Source organism: Triturus cristatus, chromosome 5_1, assembly GCF_964204655.1.
Source record: "Triturus cristatus chromosome 5_1, aTriCri1.1, whole genome shotgun sequence".
NCBI lineage: Eukaryota > Metazoa > Chordata > Amphibia > Caudata > Salamandridae > Triturus > Triturus cristatus.
Window position 1 is genome coordinate 139,352,418 of NC_140587.1, and position 17,397 is coordinate 139,369,814.

At 44.8% G+C, this 17,397-nt stretch overlaps 1 long non-coding RNA gene across 1 annotated transcript in view; it reads left to right on the forward strand.

Moving 5' to 3' along the window:
• Positions 1-17,397, forward strand: part of LOC146830413 (uncharacterized) — a 45,267-nt gene that overhangs the window by 5,044 nt on the left and 22,826 nt on the right. The gene's annotated exons all lie outside the window — the stretch shown is intronic.

Sequence of the window (17,397 nt, forward strand, 5' to 3'; positions counted from 1 at the left end):
TAGCCCAAACTTGAGGATTTTTCCTTTTCCAGCCAAGTGTGCAGGACCTGGGGAGGCACCTCTTGGGGATCAGGGACTCACTCTTGCAGAAGCCAGCAGAGCTCAGGCAGGTCCAGGTGTAGCTGGTCAGCTGGGCAGTTGCAGAGAGGCTTCTGGATCTTGTTGTGTCCCTGTAGCTCAGAACAGGAGGTTAGCCCACTGACACTTGGAGTACCTCAGTTTAGCCTGGAATGAAGGGAGCAGAATCAGTCTTCCTTCTCAGAGAGCAGGGCAGACCTAAAGTAGTAGGGCAGTCCTATGGGGAACAAGAGCCACCTTGAGCCTCACCATCTTCTAAACAACATCAATCAGGACGCAGAAAGAACCACAGCAACAGAACAGCATTCATTGCGGCCAACAACGACATTTGAAACATCGTGGACCAAGGAGAAACAGTGTCCCACATCCTGCTCGACCTCTCTGTAGCCTTCAACACTGTCTCCCACAACACCCTCATCAGAAGACTCGATGAGATTGGTTCAACTCTCAAATGGATTTGTTCCTTCCTCACAGGACAAACACAAAGGGTCAGCCTGCCATCCTTTACATCACAGACCAAGAAACTGATATGCAGTGTCCTACAGGGATCAGCCCCATCCTTTTCAATATATACATGACACCGCCCGCCAACATCATCCGATCACAAGACATGACTGTCATCTCCTATGCTGATAACACTCATCTTTTCCATGCCCTGACGGACAAGACAAACACCACCTGAACCAACTTCACCAACTGCATGACGATGGTAGCAGACTGGATGCAAACCAACTGCCTAGAGCTCAACTCTGACAAGACAGAAGAACTGGTCATCAGCAACAAGACCTCCTCATGGGATTCCACCTGATGGCCGTCCTAGCTACAACCAACACCCACAGACCATGCTGGAAATCTAGGGCTCATCCTAGATGATAAGCTCAACATGACGACTCAAGTCAATGCCATGTGCACCCTCTGCTTCTACATCCTACACGTGCTGAGAAAGATCTTCAAATAGTTGCACCAGACGGATGTCACACAGTCACTCATCACCAGCAGGCTGGACAACAGCAACACTCTCTAGGTTGGAATCTCCAAACATCTCCTACACAGACTCCAGACCATCCAGAACACCGCTGCAAGACTCATACTCAACCTCTCGTGCTGCACCCACATCACACTGCACCTCAAGAAGCTTCACTGGCTCCCTAATCACAAACAGCCAATTCAAACTTCTTATGCACGCATAGAAAGCCCTACATAACACAGGATAAGAATACCTAACTAGCCGAATACACTTTTACCAACCCACCAGCAGTACTTCATTTGTAAAAAAATGAGTGCTGGGTCTCAAAGTTATCACAGAATCTTGCTACCAGCCCTGCCGAATGCAAGGTTGACATTTCATTTACCACCACGCTGCTCTCCTTGGAGGATCGGGCCTCTGCGAGAACAACAAAAAGGTCATTTCATTTGTATAGCGCCGGACACCATTTGGATGGCATCACTGCGCTTCCTGTTCTTCTTGCAGTGATAAAACACATGATAGACATTGTGAGAGTGAGAGTTGGAAAATGCCCCCTAGCATGCATTTTGAATAATGTGCAAATGTCTTTGTTCTAGGCTCCAGTCCAGTGCCTTGTCTGAAGGAGCATTAACAAAAGCAATGCTTTTTATTGTGTAAAACTTGTGCAGCGTACAAAATGCCCATCTATGACCAGGAGTCTCGCTCTCTGTCCCTCTAGGTGAAGTCAAATTGGACCTTTTGACATAGCATTTCATCGTCGTAATAGTTTTTGATAAAACTATGGTTATTCCACCAGACATTCCCTGGCAGAGTACGACAAGTCTCAGAAAAAAATGTTTTTGTTGTGGCTCTAATGCTCTTATCAAAACAATGTTGTGTGTGAATAGAAGTATATCTACCGGCTCCACGTTAAAAAATAGAATATTTTAAAAAGTCTGCATTTGCTGACAAACAGACACTAACCTTTTAATGTGCAGAACTTTTTTCAAGGGGCCCTTCTTTGTAGAAAAAAACAATTGTCCTCTTTACCTTCCAACAATAAGTATTTGAGAAAAATGCTTTGTTTGATGACCAACAAGGCCGGTACTGGAGGAGGCAGAAAGAGATTCACCTGAAATCCAGTGGTCCCGTAAAGCTCAGCACCCAGCAACAGAGTACCCAAGAGGCTGTCACAGGCAGCGAAATGCATGCAATTGCAGTCACCTCTGCACACCACAGGTGCCTCATTCATCTTTGAAAAAGTTTCTGCATTGCAGCTGCCTGCATGAATGAAAGCTATAGCACTGGCACTGTAAAATAAGTGCCATTGCTGAGCACCGGAAACCACTGGCACAAATTAAGCACTACCCACCAGACACCCATGCTCTGCTCACTCTCACTTGTACACAATCCCCGCATCTGAAAAAGCTAAATTGGAGGTTTGTCATTCTCCGACATCATACTCAAGACACGAAACAACCTCCCTCAACACATCATAGCCTCCTCCTCACTTCTTGAGTTCTGAAGAAAGCTGTAGACCTGGGTCTTCATATAAGCGCCTTGGGACCGAACACCTACACACTTGCCCAAGTGCCTGGATACCCTCTTGGGTTATTAGTGCATTATACAAATCAACAAAACATAAAATCACAAGGCAGGCCTCAATCAGCAGGGCAGTCCTCTGGAAAACAAGGCATTCCTTCTGAAATATCCGCAGGTCCAGGAATGTACTGAAGAGGGCCACTATCATACCTGGTGCCAGCCTTTGAAGTGGGGGAATTTCCTATGCTACTGCCACATCTGGTTCTGAAAATGTCTTCCCTTCCCATGCCAAGGTTGCAAGAATTCTGGTGTGACAAAAGACTAGTGTCAGGTTCCTTTGTGTATGCTGGAGGCAAGCCCTTTGAAGTGTATGTGGGGCAGGGAACAGCTCTGCCCCAGCCACCCTGGCATGATGGCTCATCCTGCCAACACTTAGTCTCCTTTTGTCTCACTGGCTGAAAGTAATACACAAAGTCCAGCAGCAGAGCCATTCACAGTAATGCGACCCTGGACACAAGCAGTAGGCACCAAATGATTATGGCAAGAATATTCCAACATCTAAAAGTAGCATTTTCAGAATTGCGACTTAAAGTTCATAATTACCATTAAATGGATTTTAATTTACAATTCAATTGAGTCCAAACTTGGCATAACTATCTGTTACTACTCAAAAGGTAGCACTTATTAAATGTAGTAAGGTAATTTAATGTTCTCCAATGGGAGAGTCAGGTCTTACAGTATACTACAAGGCATGTAAAACATAAGAACCTATGTCCTACCTTCTAAATACAATATACTCTGCCCTATTGGCTTTTAGGTCCTACACTAGGGGTGGTGTGTATGTATTAAAAAGGAAGGCTTAGGCCTGGCAAAAGGTTTATTTTTCCAGATCAAAATGGCAGTTTCAAAACTGCACTACAGGTTGCCTTAGCAGACCTGAAACATGGTTTAATGGGATACTGTAGTGCTGCAGGCCCAATAGTAACATTTAAGTTACAGGCCCTGGGTACATGCAGTACCATACACTAGGGGCGTAAAAGTAAATTAAATGTGCCATTCAGTTATTGGCCAATTTCAGAGAGAGAGCAAAAGGATCTTAGCACTGGTTGGCAGAGTCCTAATGCCAACACATCTGAATAAATAAAAAAAGTAGGGGTGAATGCAAAATGTTTGGGAGTGACCCTGCAGAGAGGGCTAGGTCCAATATTCTCCAAGTCCCAACAAAGCCCAGGAAAAACCAACAAACTGCCCACGAACTGGGCAGTTTGTGTGGTCCTTTTGAATCTTGTTTCTCTATGGAGACCATACTATTGATCCAGCGGGAAAAGGGCAAATTTACATATCCTCCCTGCGTCACAGACCCGTCATCGCACAAACTCATTCACGCATACATTCATTGGTGGGGCCCATAACACCAACACTCATACGTCTTACTCGAATCTGCACACAGGAGGATGAGAATCGCTGGACATGTGGGGGTACCTTATTACCTATAGGGAAGGAAATTTGTTACAATATGTACATATTTACATCTGTTCCTCTAGAATCCTAACCTTAACATCAAGGCACTCCACCACTTGGTCGACGGACCAATTAGTTGGACTGGTTGATGGTGATTTAGACCAGCTAAAACACATTAAAGCTTCGGAATCTTTATTTAATGCCTTACTTAAAGAATCACAAACTCAGTTTCTGTTAATCAATGTTTAGTTCATCTAATTAATATTTGCTTTCATTTGCATAATCATCATTTTGTCAACACAGTTCAAATTTGATTAATCAGCACAATTAGCATCACATTTATATTTACCTAATTTCTTGATATCCTGTTAGCCCTGCATAAACCAAATTCTTCAGGTGAAATCGTCCCAATTGAATGCAGGCTAATATCCAAATTAGTTCGGAAAAGTTCTTTTCCCTCGGCACGACACAGTCCCAAAGATCTCCAAAGGACCAGGCAATCGTGCAAGCAAATCGGTCACGCAAGTTCGAGACACCCCTCTGGAACGCACTAACTTCCGCCTCCCCTCTCCTACAGTTCCCCTTTTATAATGAATTTCTAAAATAATCGGTAACAATTTCCAAATCCAAGCACTTCTGCCATGCAATTAGCATTTGGTCCCGCGTGTAATTCAAGTTTATCAAGGTGCACTGTTGGTTAGTTATACCACGGCACACAGTTAATACAGGTTAATATGTAAATTGATTACTCCATTAGTATTTTCATGCAAAATAGAGAAGGAATACAAAATTTAGTTTTACCTGCTCCATCACTATCAACCTAAACTGGGCAGGTCTCGGTCTGTGGACATATTTTTCTTATATGAGAAGTGAATTTCTTAGAATGTTATCACCATCTGAATTCACTTTTACGTTTCTCAGAAGAGAAAGAAATATTTTGCTGAGCCCTACTTACCAGTGATGGTTCTATAACTTACATATCAATATTTCGGGCCACCTAAAGATGGGGTTTAGGAGGAAAACAAATTGTGGATTTGAATTACCCAATTTACTTGCTGTGGAGTGGAGGAAGTTATAAGCAAGATAAAACTAAAACAATCAGGAGTCCTCCACCTAAAGCAGAGGTCTTCAAACTGTGGGGGGGCGTGGATGGGTTCCCACGGGGGCATGAATACCTCTGCTGATGCATGTAAATGAAGACGGCCTGGAAGTGCAGCGATCTTTATTTGCTGCATTTCCAGACTGTCTTCATTTATTCCGGAGTACAATGAGGGCAGGGGTCAGTAAATGTGCTGGCAGGGTCAAGGAGGTTGCTTAAAAAGAAAAAAAGTAAGGGGCAGATTTACAAGCCCCTTGCACCTCATTTACGCCGCCCTTGCGTCACTTTTGTGACGCAGCGGCGGCGCAAATCCTGCGCCATGGTACGGGGTACTTACAACATGACGCATCTGGGAGATGCGTCACGTTGTAAAGCCCTGTGCCACATGTAGGCGTTCCTGCGCAAGGGGGGTGTTCCGGCGCAGGAACGCCTCCTAAAAGTGGCTGAGTGAAATCTACAAGATTTCACTCAGTCACTTTTAGGCCCATGCTGCGTCAAAACTCTGCACCTGCCTGACGCAGCATTAACAAGACAGCCATATGCAAATCAGTCTTGACCCTGTGCCTCATGGGAACAGTCCAGCCCGAACTGCCAAGCCAGGTCCTCCCTGGACTGCAACCAAGCATCCTAGGACCGGTTTCGGGGTTTCACCCCTCTTCAGCCAGGATAGCTTGATTCCAGTGGCATAGAGAGCACGGGACTCACGTCTGAGCATACCCGTCCCACTCAGGGTGACAAATGCAAAAACAACAGTTGATGGACAGAATGCAGAACAGTGTCATACATTCACCCCAGTACAGAGATCTGGGCCTAAATCCATCGTTTTTTTGCTCACAATGCCATTCCAGTTTTAACCCAGCCATATGCAAACCAGTCTTGACCCTGTGCCTCATAGGAACAGTCGAGCCTGAACTGCCAAGCCAGGCCCTCCCTGGACTGGAACCAAGCATCCTAGGACCAGTTTGGGGTTTCACCCTTCTTCAGCCAGGATAGCTTGATTCCAGTGGAATGGAGAGCACGGGACTCACGTCTGAGCATACCCGTCCCACTCGGGGTGACAAATGCAAAAACAACAGGTGATGGACAGAATGCAGAACAGTGTCAATGTCATACGTTGTTAGTTTCAACGTCCCCACGTTGTTAGTTTGCTTGTTAAAGTTGCCGATGTCTAAAGATGTTGCTTTCTTTTCCTTGTGGTTCTATTTCAGTGGGGACACTGCATTTCTTTTATTATGTTCAGTGAATCAAGTGTTTCATGTGTCTGTTATTGTGCACTAAGGAAATTGATAAATGTTCTCAAAAACACATATAGTGGATATATTCTTAACTCATTGTGGACAGCATTAATTGCACGTGGCAGCTAATTAGCTCTTTGAGCATTTGAGGTTTTTTTCTGAATGGTACCCAGGAGCGCTATTGTTTTGTTAGAGTACCAGTACCAACTGAGGCACAAGTATTGTATATATGGTTTATTTAGCTCTGTGATTGATTGTTTGGGGGGGGCTGCCCCTTGAACTTAGCCATGTCCCTCCCGCTCCCCCAATCTATACATAAAGTTTTAGAGGGGGGCCCGATCTCAAAACATTTTGCTTAGGTGGGGCTCAGAGCAAAAAAAAGTTTGAAGACCTCTGACCTAAGGTGACCAGAATTTGAAAACAAATAACGGGGACATGATACTGACACAGAAGTTGAATTGCAATTTTACTGAAATGGGGAAATATAGAACGACATAACTGACTGCCCGTACCAATATAGAAGATTAAGCACACATGAGCTAAGGTTCCAAGGGGCATATCAGCAAGGGCCGGCGATAATTATCGCTCAGCGCTCTTAGCGTGAGGATAATTATCGCCGGCCAACTCTGAATTTTTTCGCGGAGATAGCGTGCTATGAGCAACGTTTATCTCCAAAGCGATAAAATTCAGAGCGCAAGCTGCCAATTGTGGGATTATCGCTGTATTTCCAGCAATAGCTTGCTGATAGGTATAGACATACTTAGCCATGATATCCACCTTACATAGGATATCATGGCTAAGTCAGAAAAATACCAGACGTAAAAAAGCAGCTCTAACCGTGGTTAGCGCTGCTTTTTTTAAATCTCTAACAGGGTTAGCGATATCCTTGATAATAGAAGTAATGTCGCTTAGCGACATTTCTCTTATTATTTTACTCTGGAATGCCCCCTTTGCATCTCATTAGAGATGCAAGGGGAAGCGTAGAGTAAAAGGGTGCTAACACGCGAATTTGCGTGTTAGCACCCTGTTGCTGATAGGGCTCTAGTTTTATCTCTGCTTTTAAAGCCAAAAAAGCAGAGATAAAGCCCTTGTTGATATGCCCCCAAGGGGCATATTAGCAAGGGCTGGCGATATAATTATCGCCGCTTTAGCGTCCGTTTTTTGGCGAAAAGCGGCGATAATTATATCGCAATATCATCAAGGACACGCTAGCGCGTGTTTCCTTGATGTAGAGCCCGTTTTTTCACAGCCTCGCCTCGCATCGCTAATGAGATGCAAAAGAGGCGTGGCTGTGAAAACAACACATGTTAATATCGTGAAGGCAGCTTCGCGATATTAACAGGGAGGTGCAGCGATAAAAAAATGTGCGCTACCTCAGCCTTAACTCAGGAATTTAACACCTGTTAAATTCCTGACTAAGGCATACTTTTAAAGGGAGATGGATATGCTGATAGGACCACAGGGTCGTATCAGCAATGATATTGCTGTTTTCAATGGAACATCGCTGGAAAACCAGCGATGTTCCATTGAAAACACTGCTATCGCTGAAATATTATCGCCATAGCGCTATGCGTTGTAAATATAGCGTTATCATGGCGATAATATTCAGCGATAGCTGGCCATAATTTTTCTATCGCTATGAACGGCCAGCGATAATTATCGCTGGCCGTTGATAATATGCCCCCAAGTTTGGTATTTTTTAGGTAATAATATTAGCCCCCATTATCGGTGTCACTTGAATTGCTGCTGCTAACTAGACCAGCACAGATACACAAGAGAATTCTCATCCTAAAATACTACTTAAAAACTCCTGTAAATGTGATACAGAAACCAAAATCTGCTGGGACAGAGACTGAACAAGCATTGGCAATACCAAGAGTTCTCTCCTTTTCAACTTATTGGCTTTGCCAGTTCTAATTGCAGATGCTGTTAATTATTGGCAAAAAGAGAAGCTTTTTTGCCAAAGTTAAACAGCAGCTGCAAAGAAAAAATACAAACCCCCCCCCAATTTGTGAATGTGAGTATGTGTCACAATGCGATGGCAGCCAGTGAGGGGAAGTATGAGAGGCATGCATCATCACACATAAATACACATAGCTCATGAGGTGGTCTTTGTTCTGTTTATTTTTCTAATTTATCATTACAAAATCACAGAAGCCAATTTGGAGTGGTAAATCAAAAAATCCCATTTAAATCTGGCAGTAATCAACAGCTGCTGGGCCTTGCAAAAAATGCAATAGATACCATAGTAGGAGTGGGGGGGGGGCAGTGGAAGGGGTGCTTAGGTCAGCAAGGGGGGATCAATGGAGAGTGGGCCGAAGAGTGGGAAGCAGAAGAGGAGCTTGAGGCTGCGCCCCGAAGAAAGAAAAGAATAAACAAATCTAGGGGCAAGTGAAGATAGTATTGGACGAGCTAGGGGGTGGGGGACGAGGGAAGAGGGGAAGCAGCACAAGAGGGCGAGTGATGGAGTGCTGACAGAAAAATAAAAATATTGTTCACTTAATGTGAGCAGTGGAAGGATGCATGTTATCCAATCAAAATGATGGTAAAGAAGCTATGCTCTATGGTAGGGAAAAAAAAGCCATCAAATGAGAAGCAAACAAGTGAGAGTGACAAGAAAGCCAACCAACAGTAAGCAAGTAGCTGGCTCTGAGCCCACTATAAGAGTTTTGTATTGTACCCAAGAGATTTTACGGCAACAGACAGCTAAAAGTAAATAACTAAAACAGGATTGGATCAGCAAATCTGGGATGTCTGGTCACCCTTACCCGCCTAATCAGGAGTGTGGTCAAATGCTCATTTGTATGGGTGGTTCTCTACCCTTCCGGTGTGTAGACGTCACAAAGAATATGCCATAGCATAAACAAAGGTTGTATTCCCCAAGGCCTGCACCCTTAGTCTCTGGTCAATTATTTTCCTCTAATTCGTAGTCAGTGTGGAATGGCTGTGTTTATTCTATTCTCACACTTTTTACCTACGCCTATGTTGTCGCTGTGATATTAGTAATCTCTGCCATCAGTGTAATTCACCACAACACTTCCCACATTGGCCACTAAGCCCTCAGCCACTTTCTATCTATCCATAGGTTACTATCTATGCTTAAGTGTACTACCTTCCACTCCTTTTTAATTTAATACACACCAAAATACAAGCATAAGAGCTTTTCTCTGGGCCTCACACAACTTTGAAACAGTGCCCATACAGGCCACGTGACAGATGCACACTATTCCATTCAAGAACTCCCATTGAGAAGCATGCTAGCTGCCCACATATGTGATTTGGCACATTGTTATTGGGGCAACTACAACACATTCACAGCAAACTCATACATGTCCCAGGACATGTTGACACATTAAGCGCTGCCTCGCTGTGTAGCCAACAGCGCGTCCCATTCTGTGACTTGTAGGTTAGCTTTTATTATTGCAAGTATGGACACAAGATTCTTAGCATGGAAAGTGCTGTTGGTAAAAATGCCAGGACTGGCTGAAGATGTCACACATTAATTAATTTATTTATTTATAGGTTTTATATAGCGCTAGCTAGACCCGAGGGTATCAGAGCGCTTTACATGATCGAAGAACACCATATAATCAGGTAGCTTACCAGAAGATGTGAGACATTTGATTTTTAGAAACACACACAAAAATAAACAATAATTTAGGCAATGAGCATAGATTAACCGTAATGGCAATAAGAACAGAGTAAAATTAAGGGAAAGAAACACCTACTAAACAGCAGAAACAAAACAACAACTGACTATAACAGAGGGCCGAGACCTATAAAGAGAAATAATTAACAATGTTCAGAATGCTTAGGTGTTAAAGTATTTCTTGAGGAGGAGGAGTTTCAGGTCACTTTTGAAACGAGAGAAGGGAGGGTTGCATCGTAGTTCTCTAGGTAATGAGTTCCATATGCTGGGTGCATTTCCAGAGAAAGAGCGAGTCTGGGTTGATTTCCTTTTTAGTTTGGGAGGTACAAGAAGGAGTGAGTTGGAACTTCTCAAAGTTCTGGTTTTTCCAGCTTTCGTGAGCTTGCTGTCTAAGTAGGTAGGGGTATGTGAGTGAAGGGCTTTGTGGGTGATGCAGGCAGTCTTGAAAGTACATCTTCCTTTGATAGGAAGCCAACTGAGAACCTTGAGAGTGGTGTGATGTGTTCAAACCGTTTAATACCTGTTATGAGCCGGGCCGCCATGTTTAGAACTGATCTAAGGGGGGCGAGGTGGGTTTTCGGCATCCCTGTGAGGATGGCATTTCCATCGTCCAGTTTGGAGAGGACGAGTGATTGGACCACCATCTTGAAATCATCAGAGGGAATGAATGGTTTAATTTTCTTGAGGTGTTTAAGTGTGTAAAGCGCCCCTTTGCCTGGGTTTTTGATGTGATCCTTCAATGACGTTGTTGTCCAGGATGAAGCCTAGGGATTTTGCTGAGTTGGATAGAGTGAGAAAAGAATTTAATGCATTGAGGTCACTGAGCCATTCGTGGATAGGTAGGTGGTTGCTTTTAGGGAAGAAAAGAATGATTTCTGTTTTGTTGGGGTTTAGCTTTAAGTGATTAGAGTTGAACCAAGATTGTATCTTGCTCAGAGTGGCGTTGAGATGTAGGATGTAACTAGGTGATTTGATTTTGTAATAGAGCTGGGTGTCATCACCATATAGGTAGTATTTGATCCTTGCTTGATTCAGGATGATTGTAAGGGGTTCCATGAAGAGGTTAAAAAGGGAAGGGGAGAGAATTGAGCTCTGGGGCACACCAAGTGTGACACGTGTGGGATTCGATAAGCAGGAGTTGATTTTAATCTGTTGCCGATTGTAGGTATGAAGTGAACCGTTTTAAGACTGTCCCATTTATACCAGAGCGGATCTTCAGTGATTCAAGTAAGGCTGGGGGATTTACGGTATCAAAGGCCACTGATAAGTCAAGTAGAATGAGTAGGCATGCGTCACCATTGTCTAAGGGTCTGTGGATGTCATCTGAGATATTAAGCATGGCAGTTTCAGTGCTGCAGCCTTTCCTGAACCCTGATTGGAAGGTGTCAAGGAGGTTGAAATCCCCTATATGATTGTTAAGTTGCTTTTAGACACATTTTTCCAAAGCTTTGGCTAGGGACGGGAGGTTGAAGATAGGTCTGAGGTTGTTGAGATCATTAGGGACAGCCTTGGGGTTTTTGAGAATGGGTGTGATTTGGCCAAGTTGGAGGGAGTCCGGGACACAGCCTGAGGTGAGTGATGCATTGCTTATTTTTGTCCAGTACGGGGCAATGATGTGGTTGATATTTTGCACAATCTTGGATGGGAGGGGATCTTTCGTGTGTGAAGTGGGCTTTAATTTCACGATAATATTGGAGACTTCACTTTCGGTCATGGGTTTGAAGTCAGACCAGTTAAGATTGTTTTTCAGTTGGGTGCTATAATGGTTGCTGTAAGTATCTTTTAGAGCCATTCGATCATTAGTGTGTTCAGGGGGTGGAGCTGTCGGGGAAGGAGGTGGGTTGGTGAGGATGGTTGGGACGGCGGGTAGATAAGTCGCTTGTAAGAAGGATTGCTCAATTTTTGTAACTTTGTCCATGAAAAAGCTTGCAATTTCTTCACAGCGTTCATTGGTGGCGATTATTTCATGATAGGGTGAGGATGCAGTTTGATGTTTGACAATGTTGAAGAGCTATCTGGGTCTATTCCTTGCACGGTCTAGTTGGTTGCGGAAGAAAGAGGCTTTTTCTCTCAAAATGTGTTTTTTATAAGACAGCCATGTAGTTCTAAATAGTGCTAGGTGGATTGTCGATGGGTTTTGTCTCCACTGCCTTTCAGCCTGTCTGAGTTGTCTTCTCTCGTTGTTGAGATCTGGATTAAACCAAGATTTTGTTTTGATTGGTCTGGGTTGTTTTAGTTTGGGTGGTGCCATTTGGTCAAGAACTTCCGACATCGCTGTGTTATAGTTTGTGGTGAGATCATCTGCGGTAAGTGTGAGGGGGTGATGTTGTAGTTGATCACGAATCTTGGGTTCAAGTTCAGTGATTGAGATTTGTTTGAGGTTTCTAGTCCACTGCTTAGAGTTAATTGTTAAGTCTAGGTGGGGTCTGACCCGGGTATTGATATTGAACAGGATGCGATGGTGGTCAGACCAGTCAATGGGTGAAATGGAACTGAGCGAGACCAGTTCATAATTAGTGATAATAGCATCTAGAGTGGAGCCTTTGATGTGTGTTGGTTCATTGCAGAGTTGTTTAAGGTCATTTATTTCGAGAAGGTTTGCTAGTAGCCGGACTGCGGTGTCTTCAGAGTTGTTCCAATGGATGTTGAAATCTCCCAAGAACACATTTTTCATGTCAGTTAAGGAGAACTGAGGACAGATAACTCTTCAGCGATCGCCAGGGGGGTGGTAAATGGTGTGAAAGTTGATAGGAGGGGAGCCTTTGCTTTTAAGTTTAACTCCAAGGTATGCAAAAGTCGAGTATTCTGGGGTAATTAAAGTGGAAAGATTTATTCCTGCTTTGTGAATTATGGCTAGACCACCACCTGTTCATTAGGTCTGTCGTGTCTAATGATGGAGTACCCAGGTCGAGTCAGCAGGTCAAGTATGGGGGTAGAGTAGTCATTAAGCCATGATTCCGTGAGGAAAGCAATATCAATTTCTTCGCTGAGTATAGATTCTACAATATCAGTGGCGTGTTGGACTGCTGATCGACAGTTGAGGAGCATGCATGGGAGAGTGCAGGGGTTATCTTTAGTGGAATGTAGTGTTTGAATGGTTGTGATTTGTGCGGGGGGGGGTCTTGGCTCGGTAATAATTGTAAGGATTGTATTTGTGCTCACAATTACAGGGATTGTGGAGGGGTTTCTTGGAACCCTGGTCTGGGTCTTTGCGAGGTAAGATTTGCTGAGAGCATCAGCTTCAGGTTCGGATAGGCGGCAGAGAGCACAGTGTGGTCTATGTGACAGACGAGACAAGGGAGTGGAGGGCCAAGGGAAGCGTCTTACGGCCAAAGGCGGACCTGTGTGTGCAGGCAGGTTATCATTTACGGAAATGCAATGGTGGAATAATTTAGCTTGGGTAGAGAGATCTTGTCTTAGTTGCGCTATATCATTCACAAGAGAATCAAGTTTTAGCTCCATTCAGTTCATGATCTGTGTGAGTGTGTTATTTACACTTTCCACATTGAGAGTGGGAGGTTACACAGCAAGCGCTGAGAAAAACGGATCAGAGAGCGCTGTGTTATGGAGAGGTTCATTGTGTCACATGACACAGGGCATCTTGGCAGCAGAGCACCTTTGCTAAGATAGCACCCTGGCATGGGCGGAGAGACATTTGGCACCCTTGCTGATGGTAGTGAATTAAATGAGGCAGCAGGGGGTCCCTTTCATGTCCACTGGTCAGCACCTGGATGAGCAGGGACTGGCCCCTGAACACAAACATGCCTGGACCTCCCCCAGCTCACCTAAATATGGCTAGTTTAGCAGCCTCACGTAGAAGATGGTTTCGGTGAAGTTTGCCATCAGGGGTTAGCGGGTGACGGGAGGGCAAGGAAGGGGACTAAACGGGTGTTAAAACATCGCCGGCCGTATGATAATGAAGGACTAAAACCACTTTAAACAGGCAAGTCCTACAGAAATAAACTGGCAGGGACACGGACAAGGCTGGAGCAAGATGAGAAGGGCGCTGCTGCTGGCATAACCTGTAGGCACACAGGGGCATATGTATCAAAAGATTTTGTATTCGCAAACGCTGCGAATCGCAAAAAAACAGCGTTTGCGAATACAAAATCGCAAAAGGAGATGTATGAGGCATTTCAGCCTCGCAATCTTAAGGAATCGCTAAATTTGCGATTTCTCAAGTTTGCGTAACCATTTAAGAAATCGCAAATTGCGATTTCTTAAATGCAATGTAACACGCACCCAAGTTGTGCGATTTCTCCTTAAGAAATCGCAAATTACCACCAACTTCAAGTTGGTGGTAAATTGCGATTTCTTTGAAATATGCACTTTTTTGCATATTTCAAAGTGCCATGTGGTGCACATACATGCCCTTAGGGTATGTATGTGCGCCATATGTGCACACATACTGATTTCAGGGGTGCATCAGGGTGTCATCATGACACCCTTGCACCTTTGAAAATATTCTCAATTTGCGATTAGCAAATAGCGATTCGCAAATTGAGAAGGACTTCCCATTCATTGCTATGGGCCTCCTGGCCCATAGGAAGGAATGGGAAGGTATTCCTTAATTGCGATTTCGCAATTTGCTAATCGCAATTAAGGAATTTTAAGAAATCGCAAAATTTTAAATACATCCCGTTTTGCAATTCTCAAATAGCGATTCTCAAAAAATCGCTATTTGAGAATCGCAAATGGAGATGTTGATACATATGCCCCACAGCTCCATGCGCCCCTCAGAATATTGGCGCCCTGGGCCTGGGCCGACTCGCCCATGCTAAAGGCTGGTCCTGCTTGGCAGGATGCATAAACATTTCCAGGCGTTATCAAGTAGTCAAGCTTAACGTCAGACCTCTTATAGGCTATTCATTCAGGATACGCTCCCAATGGGGCCAGCCAGCCGTGATCAACAGAGTCTTTGTGAACATTGACAACCACAGTAGACATTCTGAGAAGAGAGCCCTGTGAACAGGTCTTATGTTTCTTACACCTTCATCACTGCAGATCATAGGAATAACCACACATTTGTGAGTTGTTTCACAGCTGTCTCTGTCAAGACGAAATTGTGGCAAAATAAACAAGCATTTACAATGCAATAGGTCCCGCAATGACAATGTTTTGAGCTATTGGCATTGACATTTCCCCCCCCCCCCCTTCGTGAAGCATTAATTAAGTAATGGCGTTGTAAATGACAATATCTTTTACCCCCTGTTGACCCCCGCAAAGCTCATCAGCATGTTCCCGTCACTGTTTGCTGCGCACCCAACAAATCCAGAATGGACAGCTGTTTCTCCCAGTGGAGCTATTTCACGAAACTCGCTTAAAAGGCCATTAAGATTGTATTTTAAGTGCGCGGTTACTGTATATTTGGACCAGTGGCTCAGCTATCAATAGTGCAGAGTGGAGAGGGCAATGAGGTGCGCACCTTATTCAAATAATAGCAGTTTTTTGTTATTTTATAATTTCTACTTCCAAACAATGGTTTTGGGACATTTTCTGTGCTTACGGAACAACCCAGCTCTAATTAAGCACTGGTTGGTGAGAAGAAGGAAGATGAGGAGGGTTTGTGTTTAGGTGATGACTGAGCGCACCATTATCTTTGTAAAGAGAAACGTCACACGTAAAAACGCACTCGGTGTCAATTTCTATGAGAATCCAGCTCGAGCCAGTGAGCAGAGCCTCTTTCCGAAACCGAGGCACAGGTCGCAGGGTGACAGTGCAGAAAATGTGAAGTACACCTAACTGCAAGCTTCCATGAGAACCCCACTTCCAGCAAATACTGTACTGATCACTCTGTTACTCTGTTTATAAACAACTGTTCTAAAAACCACAAAAACAGAATCTTAGTTAGGCCCCTGAAGAGCAGAACATACTCCCTTCTACACTACAAAGCACGCTCCCTTTCAGACGTTAACATCCGTATTATATAACACAGCAATAAAAAACTGCAAATTGATCAAAAGTGAAGGGAAACAAGGATTACCATCCTTACCGAATTTAGCGCTACAGAATAATTGGTAACATAACGAAAGTACAGTTTTTATATCGCGAGAGCCTCTTAGAAGGTAGGCTATTCAGCAGACACGTGGACTTCAGTAGTGGAAGTTTATGGTTGGTTGTGAAGTGGGTGAGGGGGCCAGAAAGGATGACAAAAATGGAGCACAGCGCTATAAATCTGGCCATACGGGTAATTTACACAAGCCAAGGCTTTCCCTCAAGAGTGCTGGCCCATTAATGTTCCTGGGGAGGGGAGGGGAGGGGAGGGGGTGTCTCCCGAGGGAAAGCACAGGCCCTTCTGTCCTGTATACACCAAGAACAGACGGGGCAGTGGCAGCCTGGCAGGCATCCACCCACCAGACTTTAAGAACAGCCATAAATCCCGTGGAGCGGAGGAGAGGGATCCATCGGACCGGTCCCCCAACGCTGAAAGAGTGCGCGGTGCACACACAGCAGACTGAAAAACATATAGAGCACACGTACAGCAGACACCCACCCACCCAAACAGCAGTCACACCACACACAGCAGACACCAACCGACCCACTTACCCAATAAACAGACACCCACCCACACAGCAGACACACCGAACACACACAGTAGACAGACCCCTCTGCCCAAGAGGATTTCACACATCCCAGCCAATCTGTTCTGCGGCCTGGAGGAGCTGTGTGTGAGGTGCCTAGGAAGAGCCCACGGCCTGTTGTAATAGCAGGGCTCCGAGGTTGACAGAAAAAGAAATGGTTCGGGGTGCAGGAAATCATGAGGGCCATTTGCATAAGCAAGCGATGGTTAAAATTCACTCTTATAAAAGGACTTTGGAGTCCAGTGCCCAAGAGCACACCGTGCTGCACGTGGAGCCGAGACTCCAGACTCTGCACCACTGCTCACTGCCAGCGCACAGTTAATGTAGGGAAAACAGCTACAAGTGACAGTAACGCAGAGGAACCCCTTCCACCGCCCACAGGGGCTGCTTTTCAGAACTCTGACACCCCCCAGTTTTTAGGCGTTTGCACATTGTTTCTTTGTTCTGCCCTATTTTGGTTCGTTTGACAGGCTGCCCCTCCCACTGCCCCAAGTTTATTGAGCAGGACTACATTAGTTGAAAAACATAGCAAACGTATTACGTATATTTAGAAAAGGGAGTCGGACACTAGCACCCTTCCAGCCAGTGGGCAGGCAACCCCAAAGCACAGTGAAGTGACACACACCTGCACTACAGCCCAGGCGCCACAGAGTCTGTATGTGCCAAGCAAATCATTGGGGCGACTACAAACACCCGAGGGCGTGAAATACAGGTGCCATGGGCCCCCTTTCCAGCCGTCAGACACCTACCCACCATCTTGTTGTGTCCCCTTCCCAGACCCAGCGCTACATTGGCTCCACTTAGGC